The sequence below is a fragment of the Eptesicus fuscus genome, chromosome 20 (genome assembly GCF_027574615.1).
Source record: "Eptesicus fuscus isolate TK198812 chromosome 20, DD_ASM_mEF_20220401, whole genome shotgun sequence".
In the NCBI taxonomy this organism is placed as follows: domain Eukaryota; kingdom Metazoa; phylum Chordata; class Mammalia; order Chiroptera; family Vespertilionidae; genus Eptesicus; species Eptesicus fuscus.
Genome location: NC_072492.1, coordinates 25,432,132 through 25,448,043, shown reverse-complemented (window position 1 = coordinate 25,448,043; position 15,912 = coordinate 25,432,132). Strand labels below are relative to the sequence as shown.

Genomic DNA, 15,912 nt, shown 5'->3' with positions numbered 1-15,912 from the left:
AGGGAGAAGAAGGAAGTTCCAGAGAGAATGTTTTGGAGCAGACCTGAGCTGGGGTGCTGCTAGATCCTGATCTCAAGACCCCAAAGATTGCATGAAAGGTGGGGTACCACCTCCAGCTCAGCAGCTCAAAGGAGTAAGCCTTTAGCAGCCTGTCCAGTCTCTGCTTCGTACCCTTTAAAGAATAGCAATTTGTCTGCAAGGGAAAGACCACACACAGTCCCCAGCCACACCCCTGCTGTCACCCTAAATGACATTGGCATGGCTCAATTAAAATTTTGTGAGAAGGGAACAGATTATAAGGACGGTGTAGTTGTAGATTTCTCCAGGAGATGACTTAGTCGAGTAGTCAAAGATTCCTTTCTATCAGAAAATAGCGCAATATTTATATAGTCGCAGAATAAATAGAATCCTGACTTGGGCTTTCTATGTTACACAGCTCCTTCCAGGTCATTGGGGCTCTTTCTGACATGCTTCTGACAATTACGGCCATTGTTCCCCGCTGGGCAGCCGAGGGGAACGTGCCGGCCCCTCTCCCTCATCCCACTAAGCTTGTCTCAGTGAACTGAATGAAGTCTCTCTCTGAGCTGCCTGGGAATTAATTCCCTGTTTGTTTCCGAACCTTTCTCACTTCTATGCACATCGACACGCCGAAGCCCCTGTCCTGTGACCAGATTTTGGCTCTCTCACCTCCGTTGTTGCCCACAAACATCTCCGACCACAGCTTATATTAGGGAACACTTTTTACGTGGTGGCTCAGTGAACGCACACATCACATATGTAGGGCTGACACCCAAATTTCACAGAAGGTTGCTAATACGATTCACCCTGCTTTGTACTCGAATGGCTTCCATCCCATTCTATTCTAGGCTGTGCTTTCCTGGGCTGGGCTGTTCTATTAGATTAAGCAAAAATTAAATCAAGATAAACTGAAAATCATTAGTGCTGATTGGATCATTAGACTTGAGAAGGTTGTGTGTTTATTTGTGAAGGAAAAGAGGGAAGAATGAAAGCTCTGAGTATTTTTGACATTGGACCTTCTAAGACAACTTTAAAAGTCGAGTTCTAACGGGAAAGTTTAGAATGCTTTTTAGTGTTCTAGGAATGGAATTTAAGTCCATCGCTGGAATTTTACAAATCAATCTCTCTCTTTCATGCACAAACATGACACACACAGACACAATTTCCAGATCTCCCTGGGAACTCTTATCAATGACCAGATATCAGTTCCCTTATAAGGAGATGGGCAAACGGAAGCTCCGAGGGCCCTAGGAGTTAGACTGCTAGAGCTAACAAGAGCATCGGAACAATGCAAGTTTTCTGCAGTGGCTCTTTAACATAGCTGCCCGCTGCAGTCTCCCGGGGGAGATTTTAAACAACAAAAATGCGGCTTCCACCCTGAGATATTCTGATTTAATTGGTCTGGCGTGCAACGTGGCATCAAGGTTTTTTAAAAGCTCTCCTGGTGATTCTAACGCGCAGCCAACTTTGGGAACCCCTGGTTTAGTGCTCGAATTTATAGAGGTGGAAATTGAGGCCCAGAAATGAGAAGTGAGTTGCCTGAGTTTACCAAACTTACAAATTGACTCACTCGAAACCCACGACTCCTCGCACAATGTCCTATGGATGTTCACAAAAAATTTATGTAAACCTTACAAAACAATCGCCGCCGCAGCTCCGACCAAAGCTAATCAGCTGCCGCGCCCCTGCCAGCAGAGATCACGTCATCCAGCTCTTTGTGTCTTGCCGAACGGAGCTCTAAATATGAATTTCCCCGGGGAAGTAGCAAAGAGCAAGAATAAAGGGGGGGAGGGGGGGTGCGGGGAGTGAGGGTGGGATTAAGAGAAATGCCACAGACCCGAGGACCAGGTATGCTGCTTTACCCCTGGATGCCAAGTCAATGGCTGTCTTTGTGTTGTCTATTTCTAAGCTCTAAAAAACAAAAGACTGTTTGGAGAAACACTGTGATTGATGCCTGAGTTCTTACGCTTCTCGGGTAAAAAACACAGAAGATCCGATAATATTGCTAATTTCAATATTAGCACTTTCTATTTCAATTTCTTGGAAAGAAAATTGCTTTTAAAACGCCACAGGAAAAAAAGAACATTGCTCAGCATGCATAAGTATTGTTCGCTCTCCGTGGGATTCAACATCCTTTTGTTGGGAAAGTAGAAATTATGGGACAATGGGTAGAACAATGGATGTGATGCAATGATCAGTTCTTTAAAGCGAGAATATTAGAATGTGTAGTGTGCGCACCCCCCTCCCCCAACATAAGATTCTTAAAGCTCCTGAAGGACAGAAACCACATTTTCCTTGCTCACGGGAGCACGCGGCCCGCGGAGAGCTGTCAATCACTGTGAAATTGAACTATTTCACTGAAGAAGAAATTCCAAGGGTCACGTCACCATGTCTGTAACAAAAGTCCCACAGCTTTTACTTTAACAATCAGATGCTATTTATTTCCAAGCTTTTACAAAATCCACACTAAATAGAACTTTCACCTTTAAGCTTCTTGTTAAACATCTTTCAAAATAAATGTAGAGCCCTAGCCTGTTTGACTCAGTGGATAGAGCATTGGCCTGTGGACTAAACGGTCCCGGGTTCAATTCCGGTCAAGGGCACATGCCTGGGTTGTGGGCTCGATCTCCAGTGGGGGGCATGTAGTAGGTAGCCAATCGATGATTCTCTCTCATCATTGATGGTTCTAGCTCTTTCTCTCTCCCTTCCTCTCTGAAATCAATAAAGATATATTTAAAAAAATAAATGTAGAATTTCACATTTTTCTCTCATTTAAGGCAGTTCAAAACACAAGAAGATGGTTCAAGGTACCTATTGGGTTAACAGTGGTCGGCAAACTCATTAGTCAACAGAGCCAAATATCAACAGTACAACGATTGAAATTTCTTTTGAGAGCCGAAAACCGACTTCTGCGCATGGGCCACGAAGTTTCAATCGCACTGTATGTGCGCGCCTGCATGTGGTATTTTGTGGAAGAGCCACACTCAAGGGGCCAAAGAGCTGCATGTGACTCGCGAGCCACAGTTTGCCGACCACTGGGTTAGGAGATCGGGGCTTTTGTGAATTGTTTTTGCTTATTTGTGTTGTCACAAAGCACCTTTCAAGCTTTCTGTTGGCCTTTAACTCAGAATTACCGCTGCCAATCCATCACCCATTCTCTAGATGTGGAACCAGGACCAGTTTTAAAAGGACCGGTGTGTTCCAGAAGCATACTGAGAGTCACTCTGCATATCCCTAACGCAGTCAAGATTTCCCTGCACCGGAGCGGTATGTGGGGTCCGCCCGGAGAGCTGTCCTGTTTGGACGGGGCCAGATGAAGAAAGAGGAGGCATGAGAGCAGTGACATGCCAACGTTTACTTTGGGGACAGTAGAGGATAAAATGAGACTACAGACATTGCTTTCTGTTATTTTTATCTCCCAGATTAGAAGAGAAAACCATGATGAAATAAACATGTACTTAATACCTAATTTGGGGATTTTGGAAAACTGAGATCCAAGGGGGAAGAGGGTGCCTGGAGGAGGGGGGTGGGGCAGCAGGGAAGGAAAGGTTCCTTGGGAGCCATCTGGCCAGACTTGGGATTGTACTGCCCTGTGGTTATCTGTCAGAGCGCCAGAGAGGCTGGCAAAGAAGCATGTAGGCGGGATAAGGCTTCAGCATGAGATATAAGCTGCTTTCATACATTTTGATATGTTTTTTATTGATTTTAGAGAGAGAGGAAGGAGAGGGGTAGAGAGCTAGAAACATTGATGAGAAACATTGATCAGCTGCCTCCTGCACGCCCCCTACTGGGGATCGGGCCCACATTCCAGGCCTGTGCTCTGACCTGGAATCGAACCGTGACCTCCTGGTTCATAGGTGGATGCTCAACCACTGAGCCACACCGGCTAGGCGCCATTGTTTTTGAAATTTACTTCTTACACTGTCGCTTATGAAAACTACATAAAATTCAGGCAAAGATTTATGTATTAATAATAGTAGGGGAAAATTGGAAAGAAAAGCCTAAATATTGAACAACAGAGGAATGGCTAAGAAAATTATGAGCCAGTCATAGAACTGAATATTCTACACCCATTAACTAAAGATATTTACGAGGAGTTGTTTATCACAAGAAAGATGAGCATGCATAATATTAAATGAAAAGGGGTACACATATTTAGAACTTAGTCATGCGGAATATTTTATGTAGATTGTATCATATAAACGCAGAAACACTGAAGGAAAACACCAAAGCGTCTGTCAGATGCAGAGTGCCAGACATGTGTCCTGTAGGAGTTAGAATTCGCTGTCCTTTGTGTCAGAGCGATGACTCAGGCTGTTAAGATGCATTAACAGCTATATCTAGAAAAAATATTTGGGCTGTTGCACCAGGGCCCCGATCCAGGCATCATCTATCAGTTTTCCCTGGCAGGGAATTAAAGGAAACAAACTGAAGAACATTTTCCCAGACAGGCGGGGCCAAGTGTGGAATTAATATCCCTTCTCCACGGTATTCCACTCAGCCCTTTCATTGCCCTCCTTCAGCCTCTATTTAAGAATGTAACTGTTGGATGGCTGGGTGGAGACAGGTCCCAGGTCAGTCCGGTCTGGAGAAGTACCTGTCCTAATATTGCAACAAAGCCACATTTCTCTGGCTCATCATCAGAATTCTTGTTCCTCTACTCTTCCCAAGAACAACAATAGCTCCCATTTACTGCATACCCTTTTTATGTCAGGGCCTGTGTTTGGTATTTTATACCTGTTAAAGAATTCAACACTCTCTGAGTTAGATATTATCATTCTCATTTTACAGGAGGGACACAGGCTCGGGGAGGGTAAATGACTTGCCCAAAGGCACTTGGCCCATGAATGTCAGAGGTGGAAGGTGGATGCAGACATACCCTGGCTGTGGCTGCTTCCCAGATCCCATGAGCTGCTCTCTCTTGCAGGTCCCAGGTCCCAACCTGTCTCTATAGCATCAAGCCTTCCAACACTCCAGAGGTTTGGGCCAGATGTTGCTTGTACAGTCATGTGCTGGACGCTCCCCTGCCTTTCCTGGTCGCTGTCACGGCATGTACCCCAAGGGACAGAGGCCTGAGAACACTGGGCTGATGCCATCTTATCCCAGACAGAGGCAAGGATCCTCTGGGTCTCCCTGCTCCTACTGCTCAGGAACCGGAAGGCATCCCTGGCTTCTTAAGGTTATGTGTGACTCTAGGTTGAAATAGTTGTCAAGGGCATTCATTCATTCATTCATTCACTCAACAAATATTTATTGAGATATACCCTGTATTGAGCACTGTTCTGGGCACTGTAGATTCAGAGGTGAGTAAGGAAAAATGGTCCCTGACCTTCTGAAACTTATGCTCTCGTAGGAAGTCAAAAGAAATTATCATATAAACAAAGGCAATGAAGACAATTTTAGGAGGTGGTAAGTGCTAAGAAAAAAATTAAACATTAGAGAGCAAGTTAAGGTGGAAGTGTACTGTAGCAGGAATAATAAGGAAAGACATGTTCGAAAGAAGAAATGAGTAATGAGTTGGAGTCAGCTGTATGACCGTGTGAAGGAAGAATAGTCCAGGAGATGAGGGAACAGCCAGTGCAAAGATCCTGGGGTTGAAAGGAACAGCAGTTCAAGTCAGAGAACAGCAGCTGTCCGGCTGGCGCAGAGCGAATGAGGACAAACACCAGGGGCTGAGGTTGGAGGGACAGGTGACGCTTGGTCACTATGAATATTCTGACCATGGCAAGGAATTGGAATTTCACTCAGAGTGTTTCAGGAAAGCACTGGCAGTTTCCAAGACAAGGAGGGGCGAGCTCTGATTTCTATTTTAAATGGCCACTCTGGTTTCTGAAGAGTGAAATCTGGGCTGTAAGGGGGGGTCAAGAGTAGAAGCAGAATCACCAGCCAGGGGCGCTGTTGCTGGGGTCCAGGAAGGTATGACGGTGGCGAGAACTGCCTGCCTGGTGAGCAGGACTCTTTTCTCCTGGGATGACCTTCTCCTTCTGAGCAACAATACCATCGTTTTTCTCTCCTTGTATCTCTGGAGACTGGGCAGGACTCAGAAAACCCTCTGCCTCAATCCTACAACCCTGTCTGCTTCTTGCTGGTCCTCAGGGCAACTACAGGGGCGTGGGCCTGAGCAAACTGCCCGCCCTGTCTCAAGTTTCTCTGGGGTCCCCTTGTGGAGCCCCACTGCCACGGAGCCCAGGAGACCCTGCTAAGCAAAGATGACCCCCTCAGTCTCTAAGCAGACTGGGGCCTGCATGTCCACTAGGCTGTTTGGGTGCCTTAGTATGTTTACATGTGTTCAACTCAAGCATGGGCATGCCGGTAAGACAAAGTTCAATGGCTGTTAAGGGGGAGGACAACTCCAAAAGGTTTTTGGACATCAGATAGCTCCTCCTAAACAGAGCTTGATGAGTTAAGTGTAAATGAATCAGAAACATGTGCAGCGGATTTCTCTTTGCAGGCCCGTTGCTTTAAAAATGAAAGGCAGGGGTTAGGGGGATGAGGGAAGGCATGGCTGAGCTCTGCAAAGACCTGAATGAGAGCTTCACAGAATGGAGGGCCCCAAACGTGGTGAGATCTTTTTTCCCTGCTCTAATTTCTTTCATCCCCAGGCCGTGAGAGCTGCTTGATATATGTGGCATTCGGCTCCATTTTCCTCGCAGACACTGCGTTCCTGCTAGTCCTTGTTTCCTTGCCAAAGGCCTCATTATGCTGTGGGTTAAAACTATGTTCACCAAAGGCCTTTGGACTTAAACATCCCAGGAAGCTCACATGTTCTCACAGGATCCAGGCTTTTGATGGTGAGAACTGACTCCATCTTTTTTATTGTGCTGCGGTCTCATAGAGTTGAGAGAAAACACTGGATTGGCACCATTCAGAAACCCATACCAGGTCTGTGACCTTGGGCCAGTAGCTATATCTCAACCTTAGTTGTCTCTTCTGGAAAATGGGGACAACTTATCCTGTTTCCTACAGGATAAGTTGTGTAAATCGAAGAGCACATTTAAATAAAAATGGTTGCTTATAATGAATGTGTCAGAAGGGTGTGGACAGCTTTAAAATGGAACATCCAACTCCGGCTGGTTTGGCTCAGTGGATAGAGCATCGGCCTGCGGACTAAAAGGTCCCGGGTTCGATTCCGGTCAAGGGCACATGCCTAGGTTGCAGGCTTCATCTCCACTGGGGTGGGGGTGTGCAGGAGGCAGCCGATCAATGATTCTCTCACATCATTGATGCTTCTATCTCTCTCTCCCTTCCTCTCTGAAATCAATAAAAATGTACTTAAAAATAAATAAATAAAATGGAACATCCAGCGCTGGTTGGTGTGGCTCAGTTGGTTGGGCATTGTCCTGTACATCGAAAGGTCACTGGTTGGAGGATTCTGGTCAGGGCACATACCCAGGTTGCAGATTGGATCCCTGGTCGGGGTGTGTACAGGAGGCAACCCATTGATGTTTCTCTCTCAAATCGATGTTTTTCTCTCTCTCCCTCTCCCTTCTACTCTCTCTAAAATCAATAAAAAAACATTAAAATGATATGTCCAACTTATCTGGAAGTGATATGGGGTAGAGGGGGCAGTGAAATAAAATTGTTATCTTCTTCTCTCTTATGCTGAGAGGGGTGAGGTTGTCATCTAAGTGGAGTGAGATAATTAGGGACCATTTGGCTGTCCATGACTTAGAGCCCTAGAATTTTAGAGCTCAGAGAGCTACTTCTTAACCTCTTTATTTCACACTCGAGAAATCTGAGGCCCAGGAGGGAAATGACAGTCCCAGGGTCACATAGTTACCTCACTAAAAATGCTCTGATGCCTATGGCTGAGAGGATAAGCTCCATTCTTAGCAGTTGGAACATCACAAGGAAGGGGGTTCAGTTGTTTGTAAAGCATTTTCTGAGCATCTTGTATTTTTAATTTTAAAAACTCTGCAGGGCTTAGCACAATTCCTGATATGCAACAAATACTCAATAAAATTTTGCAGAATGAGTAAATGAGGCAAGAGTATGATGTGGGAGAGGGAGAAATGGAAAAATCAAAAGAAAGCATGGTTTCTGCCCTGGAGGAGCTTACAGCCCAGCTGTGGAGACAAAATGTATATGGAAGAAACTCAAAACACTGCAAATGAGAGCAAAGACATTCAACGTATGCAATTCTAAATAGAATAAAATAAAGCTTTTCTTTTTCTTAAGAAAGATGGATTTTTTGACTGAGCAGGAAAATTCATAGCTCCAAAACAAGCAAGACACATGTTGGTATTCATGTGGTAAACCTGAAATTTTTCTCTGTCATTAAGCCCTCCTATGTGGCCCATGAGGCCAAAAAAGCACTCCCGGGCAACACTCTGATTCCAGCTCTTGGTGCAGGATGCACAGGTGACTTTGTAACCAGCGTAGCCACAGCATGTCCATGTTACTTGGTATATGGACAATAGAGAGAGGGGGTCTTTCTTACTGCTGGATTTTGGTCTGCAGCATGTCCATGTGGATTAGTCAGTGGCCTTCTTCTCAACACACAGAGAGATACTAAGGGTGATGTCAATGGACAGTCGGAAGTGGAGCCAAGAGAAAGAGAAGGGAGTAGGTGTGATGAGTCATTGTAAGTCTCTGGATTAATCCATGCCTTAAGTCCATGCTTACATGAGCCAATACATTCTTTTTTTCCAAAAGGATTTCTGTCACTTTTATTTTTAAAAGTTGAATACAATGGGTGAGAAGCTCTGTAGGCTTGTTAAAATTGGGTGGGAAGTTGAGTTGATGAAGGTGAATGGATCATTTGTGGGAGCCAGTGATATATGGAAGATTTCAAGAGTATGGAGGAGGAGTTCAGGGTTGAGTGTTAAGTCATGCAGGAGAGTGGGCAGTTACTGCTGGTCTTATCTGGGAAGTAGGAGATACTTGCTGACCCTCCATACTGATCCTATATCACCTCTACTTGCTGTCCTCAGTACTCAAAAGATCCACCACTGAAATCCACGAAGGGACTAAGTAGAAGTTCACAAAGTGTGTCCTGAATACCACATGTAAAAGGACCATTTAAATACATTTACTTTCTTTACTTCTGGACCTTTTAAGGATCTTAATATTCTTAGAGACTCTCCAAGAGAAAGCTGGAGTACAAAATATTTCCTAATCATTTTTGTTCAAAGAACTTTTTGTTTTATTTTCCTTTGCTTGGAGAAGCCTCTCATAAAACATCCTTTCTTTGGCCTTGGGTTAAAGCACCATTTTCCCAGAATGTAGCCGATTACTGTAACCTCTCTTCCTTCCATAGAGCATTGGAGATTCAGAGGTGGGAAGAGTGGGAACGAATGGCGAAGAGGCCAGGAAGATCAGAGTAGTGGGAAGAGAAGGAAAGAGGAGTGCTGGGCCAGTTCACAAAGTAGGATAAGGGAGGTGCTGACAACGGAGTGGAAGACTAGGCCAGAACTATCCTGATGCGTCCCTTTCCTAAATCAAGGAGTTATTCCTCTAATACTCTTGAGCCCAGTGAGTTTTGTGGCTCTAATTACCTCTTAAATGCAAGCAAAATAATTAATTAAAGAGTCAAAGAATATTTTTCCTTTTAGCACTCAACCCTAAGCAAAAAATTGATTATGTTTCAGAGGTATTGATGCAGCTGTAAAAAAGAAGGATCTCTTACCCTATGAGACAGCATGGAGGGACCTGGAGAGTCTTGCGCGAAGTGAAATAAGCCAGTTGGAGAAAGAGAGTATCACATGATCTCACTTATATGTGGAATTTAATTAACAAAATAAACTGATGAACAAACAGATCCAGAGACATGGAAACATGGAACAGATTGATGAATCTCAGAGGGAAGGCAGGGGAGGGAGGGCGGAAAGAGATTAACCAAAGAATGTATATGCATATATGCTTAACCCATGGACACAGACAATAGTGCAGTCAGGCCTGGGTTGGGGCAGGAGCAGGGTGGAGAGGGTCAATGGCAGGGGGGGGGTATAGGGGGACATATGTAATACTTTCAACAAACAAATAAATTAAAAAAAGAAGTTTTGAATAACATAATGGACGGTCTTCAAAAGCAAATTTACAAAAGACACAGAAACATCCTTCACATGGCTGTTTCATCTATTAACGTTCATCAAACCAAGGACACAGAATAAAACCACAGCTCTTTGTAGGAATATCTACAGTGAAGTTACGCCATGATCAACAGAGGTGATCGTAACTCATCGGGATAGAGGGCAGCTAAGTTCACCCGGTGGGAACCACCAACATGCGCAGAGTGGACGATCACCTTACGGAACTGTTAGTGAAGAAGCTGAGACTAGGGTCCTGAGTAGAAGGTATGTAGGGCAGGGTCATCCTGAAAGTAGAAGGAGAAAATAGTAGGGAGAGGGAGATAAGGGAAGGCGGGACAGAAGGGCTCAGGTGAAACCAGCATTCAGACTATTCTGACCCATGATTCAGCAAGGATGTGTTTGGAAGCCAGAGAATTAGATCCAAAGGAGGGTCAAATTCTCACAGAGTAGATGCCCGAGAGAGGATGGTACAATGAGGCCTAGCTCTGATCCCCCACATCAGAAATTGAAAAAATAGACTACGGTTCAAAATGATTGTATTTCCAAATGGAAAAGAAACTCCCTGATGCTCTGATAAACTGTTATTTACGAATGACTCAATTAAAAAATATCAAGAAAACCAAACTTGACTGTTTACTAATTTAAAAAGTTCCATACTCTGGCTGCTCTAGAGAAAAGCCAACAACTCAACACTCGTCACGGTAACACCTATGTTTGTGTGTGTCCGCCCCATCAGATACTGCGCCCTTCGATTGACCACATTGTCTGTACAATGCTGTGCTTGGCACCCAGGCTGTGATGGTCCCAAATCCCTAGCCACAGCCATCAAACTTAGATTTTATTGAACATTACACCATTTGCTCAAATCTTGGGTTGCTTCTCAGAATATCAGGGAATCTTCCATTCCCATAAAACCAATGAGCTATGTCAACATTAAAACACACACACACACACACACACACACACACACACACACACACACACACATTAAACTAGTGTGAAAGGGGAGACATGGAGCAGAGAAGGAGGCAACAGAAGCTCCCTCAGGGTGGCTCTGGCTTAGATGCGCTATCAGAGAAAAATGCCCAAAGTGTGTGATGACGGGATCCGGAGCTCCAGGCCTAGGGGGTAGCTTTGGGAGAATGATGCTGTTTACTCCCTAACACGAAGTCTTGGGAAAGGGGAGAGGAGAGTACTGGTAGTAGTTTTATGGGTCCCCAGTGAGAGGAACCATAGAAGACAGACTATGAGTCACGGAGAGAGTTTTGACGCCATCGCCATCTCGTTAACTGCCCAGCACAATCACTTACAAATGAGAAAACTAAACCCACATGGACTGGCATCGCTCTAGGATCAGAGAGTGGCAGCCCTAAGCTTGGCGTCTAAACCTCTAGACTCCCAGTCAGTGCTCTCTCTGCCCCCCGGGGCTGAAGGGCTGCAGGCATGAGAGCTGGCTTTCTATCCTGAAAAGTGGGGTGACTTTGAGGGGCTGAAGAGCACGGGGGACAGGTGCTGGGGAAACTTCCCCGGATCAACAGAAAGAGAAGGGAGGAGGAGACAGTAAACACGTTGACATTTCTCCCAGGGTCCTAGTGAGCTCCCGGAAACCAGAGTGGGAGGGAAGTCCCCAGCATCCTCTGTTCGGGAGGCTCAAGATGCATGCAAAGTGCCCGTGCGGGGCCCGCAGCCTGGCTGTGCACGTGTCAGGCAAAGGGCAATGATGCCCAGGGAATCGCTCTGCGGAGGAAGAGGCTCCTTACCGAGTAAGCCCCCCCCTCCCCCCCGCCGCTTCCTTCCACACAACGCAGACCTGCTGCGGCCCCTTGCCCTCGCTCTGTGGCTTTCTCCTTGTGGGTATGACCCGCGTGTACCCACCCTCTCGCGGAGGTGATGCTCTTTTCCCAGAATGCCCCAGCACCTGTCCATCACCACACGCTGTGGACCCAGGGGAGCCGGGTCCCTGTCACCATCTCTAACGGATTCCAGAGTTGTCCGCCCCGAGGGGGAAAACGTCCCCCACAAAACGCTTTCCCTCCACGCTTCCTGGCTCTCTTTGATCTTTTCCAAAATGCAGCGTCACACAGTGGAGGTCAGACTACACGGAGGGTCCCTCCCCGGCGTCTGTACGTTGAGAAGCATTGGAGGCCCGACGGGACGGAGGCAAGGTACCACGGCAGGTATGGGAGGGCCTGTGACAAATGAGCGTGGTGTCCAGAGAGCCTGTGCAAATAAACAGTGGGATGCCTGGAGCACAGCCCGGAGGCCTCAGATCTTTCTCTCCCCTCTGTTTTTTTTCTTTTTTTTTTTTTTCCCCCTCCCAAAACAGAAGATTAAGTTTGCTGTGAACATGAGCTGATGAAAAGAATTCAAATAGAGCTTTGACGAGGACCCGGGTCAGACCCACAGGAGAGCTACAAATTGCTTGTGGAGACACCCGTCTCCTTTATAGAAAGTTAGCATAGAGCCCACATATCTTCTTTCTATAAGGTACTAACTTGTAAATTAACCTTTAATGGTGTATAAATGATGTTCTGAAAGAACTGCTTATGCAGCTATATTTATGATCTAGAAAATGGCAAATATTTACAAGATTATAGGTGTTAATGGTCTGTCAAAAATGTTTGTATATTGTACATACATTAAACCCCGGTTTCAGACCACCCTGGTATGAAAGACCACCACTCTCTCGTCCCATATAGGGTTTCACTTTGATTCCATATATGCCAATCCCTATAATTAGCCTGTTCCCTAATATAGATCAAGTCCACTTTATAGGGAATTCTCCCGATAGTTTTCATTTAGTTGAAATCCAGGACCCAGGCCACCTATGTAAACTGTTTGCTAAATGGCCCAGGATGGCCAATCGATCTTATGTCAGCCCTTCCGAGGCTCCCGGGCAATGGCCTGTGAACTTGTCCGTCTTGTTTCTGAGCGGGCCCCACCGTAGCGCCGAAGTGCCCCTGGTTTGACTGCTTTCCTGAAATAAAATGAAGCACACACGCGTGCTCCCATGACTCGGCCTCTCTGCTGAGGTCTGCTCACCCCAGCATGAAATGGACCTAAGCCACAGACATAGCTCATTTCAAAGGGCCGCTTGTTGTTACCACGACACCTTAACTCTCTCTGGTCTTGACAACGGGAACACCAGCCAAAGGGGACAATCTCCTTTGTCCCGTAATAGTGAATCCCATCATGGCTCCTTCCGTGGAGAGATCTAACTGTGTCCTGTTCCACAGGGCATGCGGCAGGAGGAAGAAAGAAATGGTGGCAGGTTGTTTAGAGACGGTTCTTCCACTCCGGTTTATTATCTCACTCGCACATTTTCATTAACGTCAAACTGTCTCCACGGCTGTCTCCAGGGGCCCGTGCTCCGAGGCATTTGCCGGAGTCTGTCTGCCTCGTAGGAATTTAGAGAGTAAGCTTAGGCTCACGTGTTCCCAAAGGGACTGCCTTCCCACCCCCTCCCATAAAAACACACAGGAATATGTTTTGTCAAAGTCCTGACATGAAAAGATTCACTTTTGGATTTTTAGAGATTTTCAAATAACCACTCCCTCCCACTCCGCTCCCTCCCCCACCCTCAGAAACAGAGCAGGGAAATCATAAAACTAATTTTCTTGTAAGCCCTTTATCGAGGCCTGACGACACACACGCACCTCATTTTCTTGAAAATAAAATAGTTGTCTGTGTGGCTGCAGGATTGAAACCGTTGAAGTCTCAGCAGAGGTCTGAAATGGAGCCGGGGGATGACTTTGGGCCCCCAGTGAGGAGCAGAATGGCGATTAAGGAGTCGGAAACTCTGTGTTGGGAGAAAATGGAGCCATTTTCAGCCTCCCCCTGAGATGATTCTCAGAGCTACCAAGTCTTGGACCTGCTTTGTATTTGACAAAGATTTGGTTAAACTGCCATATTTTCCGGCGTATAAGACGACTTTTTGACCCAGGAAAATCTTCTATACGCCCAGTTGTCTTATACGCCGGAAAATACGGTATACAGGGATCTCTTAGCCTTTGAGACAGCCTGGAGGGACCTGGAGAGTATTATGCTAAGTGAAATAAGTCACCAGAGAAAGACAAGTATCACATGGTCTCACTCATATGTGGAATCTAAGGAACAAAATAAACTGACAAACAAAATAGATCTAGAGATACTGAAGTATGGAACAGACTGAGGATTCTCAGAGGGAAGGAGGGGTGGGGGCGGGAAGAGATTAACCAAAGAATTTATATGCATACTACAGGCCCGGTGCACTGATTTGTGCACCGGTGGGGTCCCTCGGCCTGGCCTGTGGGAATTGGGCCGAAACTGGCTCTCCGACATCCCGTGAGGGGTTCCAGATTGTGAGAGGGTGGTTCTTGGGTGACACACCCCGGAATCGGGCTCCCTCCTCTCTGGTTCCAGGTGCATCACCTGAGAACCACAGCTGCCAAGTCACTGCAGCTAGGCAGCTCCTGTGTTGATCGTCTGCTCCCTGGTGGTCAATGCACGTCATAGCTACCTGTCGGAGCATCTGCCCCCTGGTGGTCAATGTGCATCATAGCAACCGGTTGAATGGTCAGACAGTCACTTAGGCTTTTACGTATAGATATGTGTAGCCCATGGGCACAGATGATAGTGTGGTAAAGGCCTGGGGAGAATCATTGGGATAAATGGGATCAATTGGGGGAAAAGGGGACATCTGTAATACTTCCAACAATAAAGATAAAAGAATACACCATACAAAATAAAATAAATGGTATTAGGATTGACTCTTGGAGAGCTCAGACCTAGAGATTCCATTGGGGTTGTTCTGAAAATCTCTCCACCTTGAGACACCTGTCAGACCCGTGAGGCTAAGGATTCCCTTTCAGGGATCCTGGCCCTCTGGGACCTGTGCAGGAGCAATGGGCCTGAGATGTTCTCCATACTTTGTGACACTCATGAGTCATAGAACTAACTGGGCTCCGACTGCAGAGGACAGATGGTGAAAATACACCTCTTTTAACTCAGATGCTATCCACTCAGTATGCTGATGTTGGTTTGCTTGCAATGGCATTTTCATTTAATAACAAAATGAGGAAATTATCCTATATAATAAAAGGCTAATATGCAAATCGACTGAACGGTGGAATGACCGGTCGCTATGATGCGCACTGACCACCAGGGGACAGACGCTCAATGCAGGAGCTGCCCCCTAGTGGTCAGTGCACTCCCACAGGGGGAGCACTGCTCAGCCAGAAGCTGGACTCAAGGCTGGTGAGCGCAGTGGCGGGAGCCTCTTCCGCCTCGGCGGCAGCGCTAAGGACCCCTCTGGGGATGTCCACTGAGCAGGCCTAAGCCGGCAGTCGGACATCCCCTGAGGGGTCCCGGACTTGGAGAGAGTGCAGGCCGGGCTGAGGGACATCCACATTCCCTCCCTCCCCCCCAGAACTAGAACTGGGCCTCTAGTTCTTTTTTTTTTAATTTTTTTAAATTGATTTTTTATAGAGAGGAAGGGAGAGGGATAGAGTTAGAAACATCATTGAGAGAGAAACATCGATCAGCTGCCTCCTACACACTCCCTACTGGGGATGTGCCCGCAACCAAGGTACATGCCCTTAACCGGAATCGAACCTGGGACCCTTGAGTCCATAGGCCGACGCTCTATCCACTGAGCCAAACCGGTTAGGGCTGGGACTCTAGTTCTTAATAATTGCATCTGGTCTGTAGATCATATCTTCCAAATATGGAATCTGAGAGGAGAGCAAGAAACAAGGTCCATGGAGGTGAAAAGTGGGGAACCACTCACTGGTTTAGGGGGCAACGGAGCACCAAGTCACTGCTTGTTATTCAGGTGCCCAATGAGAAAACCAGAAATAAACACAGAATGCAGATCCTAGTTAGA

The 15,912-nt window shown here is 46.3% G+C and overlaps 1 protein-coding gene across 1 annotated transcript in view; it reads right to left on the bottom strand.

Annotated features, from left to right (window-relative positions):
• The window catches only part of ANKFN1 (ankyrin repeat and fibronectin type III domain containing 1), a 221,931-nt gene that overhangs the window by 181,643 nt on the left and 24,376 nt on the right, over nt 1-15,912 (bottom strand). The window lies entirely within an intron of this gene.